Source organism: Bos indicus x Bos taurus, chromosome 9 (assembly GCF_003369695.1).
Source record: "Bos indicus x Bos taurus breed Angus x Brahman F1 hybrid chromosome 9, Bos_hybrid_MaternalHap_v2.0, whole genome shotgun sequence".
Taxonomy (NCBI): domain Eukaryota; kingdom Metazoa; phylum Chordata; class Mammalia; order Artiodactyla; family Bovidae; genus Bos; species Bos indicus x Bos taurus.
In genome coordinates this window covers 72457963-72466214 of record NC_040084.1, presented here as the reverse complement: position 1 = coordinate 72466214, position 8252 = coordinate 72457963, and the positions used below count along the sequence as shown (strand labels likewise).

At 37.5% G+C, this 8252-nt stretch overlaps 1 long non-coding RNA gene across 1 annotated transcript; it reads right to left on the bottom strand.

The window, feature by feature from the left end:
* Window positions 1-231: 231 nt before the first annotated feature.
* On the bottom strand, window positions 232-8252 carry LOC113898451. Its single transcript, XR_003512656.1, has 3 exons — window positions 8166-8252; window positions 1570-1649; window positions 232-1002 (listed from the first exon to the last, which is right to left on the bottom strand). It is a non-coding gene; the product is annotated as an uncharacterized LOC113898451 (long non-coding RNA).

Sequence of the window (8252 nt, the reverse complement as noted above, 5' to 3'; positions counted from 1 at the left end):
AGTCATATCCTAAAGAAATGTGACTGATATTTTGTCCTGAACCCTGTGCCTAAGAAATGATTGAATCATCAACAATTACTTGCTGTCCTATTGCTTGATGGATACATATTACTATATTTTTTATTCTCTCTTAAAAAAATTATTTATTTGACTGCATCGGGTCTTAGTTATGACACATGGATCTTTAGTTGCAGCTTGTCATATCTAGTTCCCTGACCGGGGATCAAACCCGGGCCTCCCTGCATTAGGAGCATGGTGTCTTAGCCACTGGACCACCAAGGAACTCCCTCTCTTCTCTTTTGTACAGATTTCATATATTCCTGTGACTGGCTAGATTCAAATGGGGAAGTCACTAACTGTGATTAACTTGGGGCAAGTCAGTCTCTCTCTGGGCCTCCCTATTATCATCTATACATGAAGGGTTTGACTGAAAGATCTCTAGGGTCCTTTGCAGCAGTATGTTACACTCTACAAGTCTAGGAACTGGCTGTGATGAAATACTATTCTTTGTAAATGTCCAAACACTAAGCATTGCACCTAAAATCTATGAAGTATATACTCAGAGATGAATAGCATTTTGTTATGCTCATAAATGCTATCTCTGCTCCACAAAGCCTGAGAGCTCAGCTGAAAAATTTCAAACAGCTGAGATGATTCAAATACTTCAGGGCTGGAATTATCTGAAACATTATCTCTTATGTCTGGTTCCTGGGCTGGGTTGACTTGAAAGCTGGGCTCAATTGAGGCCGTCAACCAGAGAACCTACTCCTGGCTTCTTCATGCAGCTTGAGGTTCCTCACATTGTGGTCTTTAGGCCACAAACCTCTTACACAGTGGCTCAGGACTCAAAGTAAGACAGTTGCAATGAACAAAATAAAGCAATTTGACCTTTTATGACCTAAACTCAGAAGTCACATAACAGCACTTTCACTGTGTTACATTGATTAAAGAAGACACAAGCCTAATCAGATTCAAAGCGAGGGGTCATCAACCAGATCCAACCTGTCAATGAGAGCAAATTGAAGTTTTAGCAACCATGTTTTAAAACTGTCATAGGCAGATATAAACACATAGATATAGAAATATGTACACATATGTGTATATCTCCTTTAATGTTCACAACCAACCAATTAAGTAGTATTATGTTTATTTTTAGCTTGCCTGGAATCACATAACTAGTAAGTTTCAGAGGCAGAATTCCAGTCCATCTATACAAAGCCATGCTAATTCTACTAAACCATATTAACTGGAGGGGAGACCCCATTCATTTCAATGTTTATTATTCCCACTCTAATAGTTTTGAGTTGACGTTATATACATGATGTCTGATTTCCCTTGAAAACAAAATAAGCCAAACTAGATGAAATTGTGTTCAATTTAAATAAGCATAATTTACAAAAGAGATAAACCCCAGTTAAACTCAGAGAGTTTCAAATTGAAGCCAATCCCATTCAGGGATCAATTCACCCTAAGGCACAGCAATTTCTAGGATACTAAGATATGAGGCTCCTGGTTCTTTGTCTCTTCCGGGGCCACTCCCACCATTGGATCTCTACCCAGATCACTTACCCTTTTGATTTGAATTATCTGAGAAGCTGATTCAATTTTTCACTGCATGGACCTCTTAGAGAAAAAGCCAAAGATAGTGCCTGTAAAATGGAGAAAACATAACTCTGTTATAGGCTGCTAATTTCCCTCTAGCATCTTCTCAGTCAATACCAATCCCAGTAGCCTATTGCATCATATACAGAGCATGGCGAGATGAATGACAAGAGCAACCCTCCAAGCCAGTGTTCATTTGTGCTCTCCATAGAGAAATGGTTAATGAACATCTTTTGGACAAATCAAATTGAAAATACAACTTCTGACCTCATTTTTAGGAGTCATATTGAACTTGATCTTAAAGGTTGAATATTGAGAGAAAAAGGAGAGACATTGCTAAAAATATTCCCCACTGCCCAAAATTGCATCCAATAATAAGGTTATAAAATCCATTACCATCTAGAGTTTCTAATTCATTTCTCAAAGTCATTCAGAAGGCAATCTAATTCACAGATGATAATGACCTTTATAGAATGCTCTCCTGACCTGCTCTATTCATTCCCCCTGAGTAGGTACACGTATGTGCACACAGAAGTCTGAATTTGTATGTTCTCCAGGTTTCCATCAATGAGACTTTTACAATGGCAAAGTCTTGCTGCCTGTTGAAAGCATCCTGACTCAGGAAAAAAGAGATCACTGTAATAAGGATCATCAAGTCTAAAGGGAGTTCAAAGGAATATATCTTCTTTAAAATAAACAAGCTTTGTAGGTTTTAAATCCCTTGTATGATTTAAGTGAGGGAGCAGAAATAGATGCATAAATGTGAAATCTGGCAGAGCTGCAAATTCACTGTTTATGTTGAATGAATTATCACTAATATTCAAATGAGCAATTACTAACAAATAGATTTGTCCCCTTGGGCTACATGTTGTCACATTGTCACAAGGAGGAGCCAATTTTTTTAACACCCTCACTTCAGAAAAGGCTACTTCATAAATATGTTTGATATCTTTATTATGTGGAAACAATGAAAGAAAAAACAAAGGAAGAGAGGTCAATGTGTGTGTGGGTTCCTGTGTAGGGGAGCAGGCCCAGGTTAAAAGCAAATAACAGAGAAATGTAGGGAGGTATCTTGAATTTTTAATCAGTTGCTACAGGGTCTCTTGAACTAAGGAACTAAATTTTGCAATTCTATCTAAAAATCTTTCAGGTAATAGAGATAAATAAAAGTCCAGTTTATTTGGTGATCTGGCTAAAACCATACCATGAAAAAAAATGTCAAGTGCCTTAAATGTGAACTAAATATTATCATTAGGTAAGATTTGCTAAGACAAATACAGGTCTTTGTATTAGATTGTTCTTTTTCTTAGAATGACTAGCATATACTTGACATTCAATAGATAGTCAAATCAGATAACATTGAAAATATATTTGCCAATTAGATCATTTTGCCAATTAGAGGAATATAGTTGATAAATATTATCTCTGTGAGGAAGCTGTATATCTCTGAATTGCATGCCTTTTTTTTCTTTTGTAAATATAGTTAGAATGAAAACCAACTCTAAGGCTGTAGTACTTTAGCCTTACTTAGTCTCTTATCTACAAAAGGGATGCCATTCTGCAAAGTTCCATGAACCCATTCTGGTATTGATTCTTCTTATGTACATAATTCTTTCTCTCAAAGAAAAATATCATGAACTGATATTCAAGGCTTAATTTTTCTTTTGTAACTTATCCTTTGATACATGCACGAATTAAATGAAAACTAATTTGGTGAAACCAAAGAATTCTAATTAAAAGAAAGATTCTTTCCTACGTACAAAAATAAATCCATAATTCCCAGTGGGCTCTCCTAACTCCTAATTGCATACCTACCACTATGGCTGGAGTTTTAAGCAAACGATCCAGTCATCCGGGTCAAATAGGAATGTAAAACGTTTCTCATCATGTGGTCTATTTGTGTCCTTTTCTCCTTAGGGACATTTGTCACTAGACAGATCTTTTGTTGTTTATCATTTTTTATGTTTTCCAGGTTGCTTTGGGGGAAAAAAAAGAATTCACATTCCATTTAGTAACTAAGCCTATGACACAAAAACAATTTGGTCTATGGAACGCGAACTTTCTAAAAAGTACTACAGCAGTATACCTGTCTTACTTCAGTAAAACCAAAAATGTCGAGTTAGGTATTATTTTACAAGGCCTTTTTATTAATACATATTATCTGATACTTTTGCTGCAACATGGATGGACCTATAAATTAACATATTAAGTAAAGTAAGTCAGAAAGAGAGAGAGATATCATATGATATCAATTATATGTGAAATCTAAAAAAAAAATAATAGAAATGTACTTAAACACAAAATAGAAACAGACTCACAGACATAGAAAATGAACTGATGGTTACCAAAGGAGAAAGCAGGAGAAGGATAAATTAGGAGTTTGGGATTAGAATATACATACTGCTAAGTCCCATCAGTCGTGTCCGACTCTGTGCGACCCCAGAGACGGCAGCCCACCAGGCTCCGCCATCCCTGGGATTCTCCAGGCAAGAACACTGGAGTGGGTTGCCATTGCCTTCTCCAATGCATGAAAGTGAAAAGTGAAAGTGAAGTCGCTCAGTCGTGTCCGACTCCTAGCAACCCCATGGACTTCAGCCCACCAGGCTCCTCCGTCCATGGGATTTTCCAGGCAAGAGTACTGGAGTGGGGTGCCATTGCCTTCCCCAGAATATACATACTTTTATATATAAAATGGATAACCAATAGAGACTTACTGTATAGCACAGGGAACTATATTCAGTATCTTGCAATAGCCTATAATGCAACAGAATATGAAAAAGAATATGTATATACATGCATAGCTGGATCACTTTGCTGTATACCTGAAACTAACATAACATTGTAAATCAACTATCTATTAATGAAATTTATTTTTTGCATTGATACTTATATGCATTGATGCATTTAAGGTCTCTCTAAGGCCTTATGAGGTAGACATAATGCATTTTGTTATTGTTTTACAGATGAAGAAACATGTTCAGTGAATTGAAGGGACTTATTCAAGGTCATACAATTAGGGAAGGGAGATTAGTAACCAGATCTTCCAAATCTCTCCATGTCTTTTATATATTGGTAGTCAGTCCTACCTATTTGCTTTATTTTATTATTTGTGTTATAGTCTAAACATTATACTTGAGAGGAAAAGTAAATATATTCCAAAAAGCAAATAGAGGATTAAGAGATTCTTTTTAACATGAGAGTTTTTTAATAAAAAAGATGTGTCATCCCAGGGTCTCAATGTCATTGAATCTTAAAGAACTGGGAAGAATTAAGGGTCATTGGGTCTAATTAGAGCTCAGTACATTAATAATGACGGGAGTTTACTTTGTGGTTTAAGAATTTCAAAAATATTTAACAATTCTTACTAACGGCCTGGTGCCAGAGTCACTGATGTTAGCTTTACACAGTGTTTTTGTTTTTTTTTTCAATTCATTTAAAAAACGTTCATTGAATGCCTAGCATGGTCCAGGCACTATAGTGTAGGCTGAAGCTACAGAAATGAATGAGCATGTTCAATGAAAAAAAAAAGTAAGAAAATAAATTACTTAAATTGAAACAAGTTTAATATGTAAGCAAGATGTTGTAAGAGTCCAGGAGTTATTTTCTGTTCTACCATAAGAGGTAGTCTATGGTCCTTTGTAGATACTAATGAGCTTGGCAAAGGAGAAATTTATAAAGAGCAGTCACTCTGAGCCTACCTGCAGGCAGTTTTATTTATGAAAAGAGAGGTAATAGATGAGAGATGCTTGCTTTTCCCTGAGAAGCCAACACAGTACAGTTAAACACATTATCTATTATTACAGATGATCAAAATATCATCTCAAATAATGGGCTACCTGATCTGGTCAGAACCCCTGCCCTTTGCTTCTCCTTCTGACCAGGGAGAAAGAGACCAACCTCTGACCAACCTCTACTTATTCTTTAAAGTTCTGAACTAACTTTGAGGAAAACTTCCCAGGCCTTCCTCTCTAAACCACTCAGCCACCCCTCCAAACCAAGGTGAAGTTAACACTTGTACATATAGAATCATATATAATTTATATCATTCTGATTATATAAAATATAAAGGCAGAAAGAGAAGATGGCAACAGAGGATAAAATGGTTGGATGGCATCACTGATTCAATGGACATGAACTTGGCCAAACTCTGAGAGATGGTGAGGGACAGGGAGGCCTGGTATGCTGCAATCCATGGGGTCACAAAGTGCCAGACATGCCTTGGTGACTGAAAAACAACAGTATATATTGCATAATATATGTTATTTCTAACACACAATAATATATCATTCTTTCAACAATATGTGTTTCTTTAGTGGGCTGTGACTTCATTAGGATATTTGCATTCACAGGACTTACCACAGGATCTAACATAGACTCAGGACAGCGTAGCAGCTCCACAGGGGTGGCATATAGTGGTGAGGAGGCATAGGATTTAGCTTTATCCTCACCTCCTCTATGGTTTCTATCAACCTTCCCTTTTCACTCCAAATAAATGTACAGTGCACTTAAAACCAGTATGTGTGCTGTATCAGTGTGGAATCAAGGCAAGGTCCCTAGTTCCCACTTCCAACAGGGTCTTAGAGAGGCCTTCTTTTGCATATCACTCAAATTCAATTACTATCTCTTAAAATACTTTTAAGGAAGGGGCAGTATGAGAAACAGGAAAGGATTTGAATGGCCATGATTTATTTTAATCAGGTTTATTGAACTGTAATTTATATAGAGTAACATTTTCTTCCTTCATATATAAAGTCTGATAAATTTTGACAAATGCATAATCATATAATCCACCCCATCATCATGATAAAGGACATTCCTACCTGCCTCAAAAATTCTCTTTGGGGAGTTCCCTGGTTGCTTAGCGGTTAGGATTTTGTGCTTTCACTGCCATGGCCTGGGTTTAGTCCCTGGTAGGGGAACTGAGGTCCTACAAACTGCCTAATGGGGACAAAAAAAAAAAAAAAATTTCTCTTCAAACTACCAGAGTTTTAATGAACTCTTTAGAAGAACCCCCAAAAGCTATCACTGCTGGAGTTTAAATAATATACTCCTTGCATCTTGCACAACTTAACATATATCTCCAAAATAAAGCACTTATTTTTCTTCAGTTATAATACCATCATGTGGTTGTGTTACATTTTCTTTTGGAAATCTCAAAGCATTTAGCTAACAAGATTTCATTGTTATTCCCCACCAAACCTGGTCTAGCTCTAAAGATGTATATTCCAATTCAATGAAATCAGTGCATCTCTTTCCCAGTTAACCTTGCCACAGACCGTCTTATAAATATGTTAACAATGTTAGGCATATCGCTTTTAATGAGCTGCCCATTCATTTTATCAAGTAGACATTGTGCCTTTCCCTCATTTATTAACTATATTCCTTTGTGGTGACATTGAAAAGGCTCTACATCCTGGGGACACTTGCTCCATTTGGATATAATAGATACATGGAATGACACAGCACACAAGTGAATGACTAAGTAAATAAATGAGTGAATGAACGAAGGAGTGACTGCCTCCATTTCATGGATGAGGCACCTTCTGAGAGGCACCATGAGGTCAGTTGACTGGCAGAAAGCCACACACTGATGTAGCAGTGCCCAATTGGATGCCAAGATTGTTTTCTTTGCTCTCTCTATTTAGCTATCAACTTTGTTAAAAATCCCCATAAAATATCGACAGGAAAAAGTAAACATGGAAAAATTGGCCACACACAAACTACGTGGCTCTTCAAAATGAATTTAATTTGTAAAGAATAACATGAGTAAAAAATGAGGAAGGGTAGATTTTCACTTAATGGGGGGAAAACGCTTTCCCCTCTTATTCATTTTGAGTCCTCCTTTCTGTTAAATGGATTCAGTGACACTTTTTGGTAATGCCCTTTGTATTTTTTGCATAAGACACTTTGGATATATGCCCATTGTGTTCTTTTTTTAAACAGATTCCTTTAGTGGAAAATACACACATACACACACACACAAACTAATGTTCACAGTTGCCTATTATATTATGACAAGTAGGAAGAGAACACTAGCAAGGTTCTACATAATGAGAGATCATCCATTGTTACACTTTATTTTTCTCCACATTTGGACAGATCGGGAATAAATTTGATTAAATTTCCATTGAGAACCGTCCCCTCCCCGCCCGCAGGAATATGTATCAACAGAATTTCAATGAGCATAAAATTAAAACATTCTGCATGTTATAAGAAAATCTGATTTAAAGGATCCTAACAACAAAAAGAAAAGGGGAAAAAGCTATTAAAGTAAACCTCCCGAAGGGAGTCAACTGCTTTTCAGTGCATCCTGCGCTGATGCCTACTCTCCATCCGCGCTGCTCAGATATTCATGAATCGCTGTGTCTTCCAGCACTGCTTTCCCTCTCCCTCTGCTTTTCTGGCGCGGCTCTCCCTCCCCCTTCCTCCCCCCACCCCCCCTTTCCTCTGGCTTCTGCTCTTTCTTACTCCTTCTCTCAGCTGCTTAACTACAGCTAGCTCCCACTGGAACTTGCACAATCAAAAACAGCTCTCCTCTCCGGCAGCCTCCACAAGCGCATCACCTGGAGCAGAGCGACTCTCCCAGTGCACACGCCGCAGAGCAGCCAGGTAGCTGGGGGCGCGCAGAGGGTGCCCTTCTCCTGCTGGGC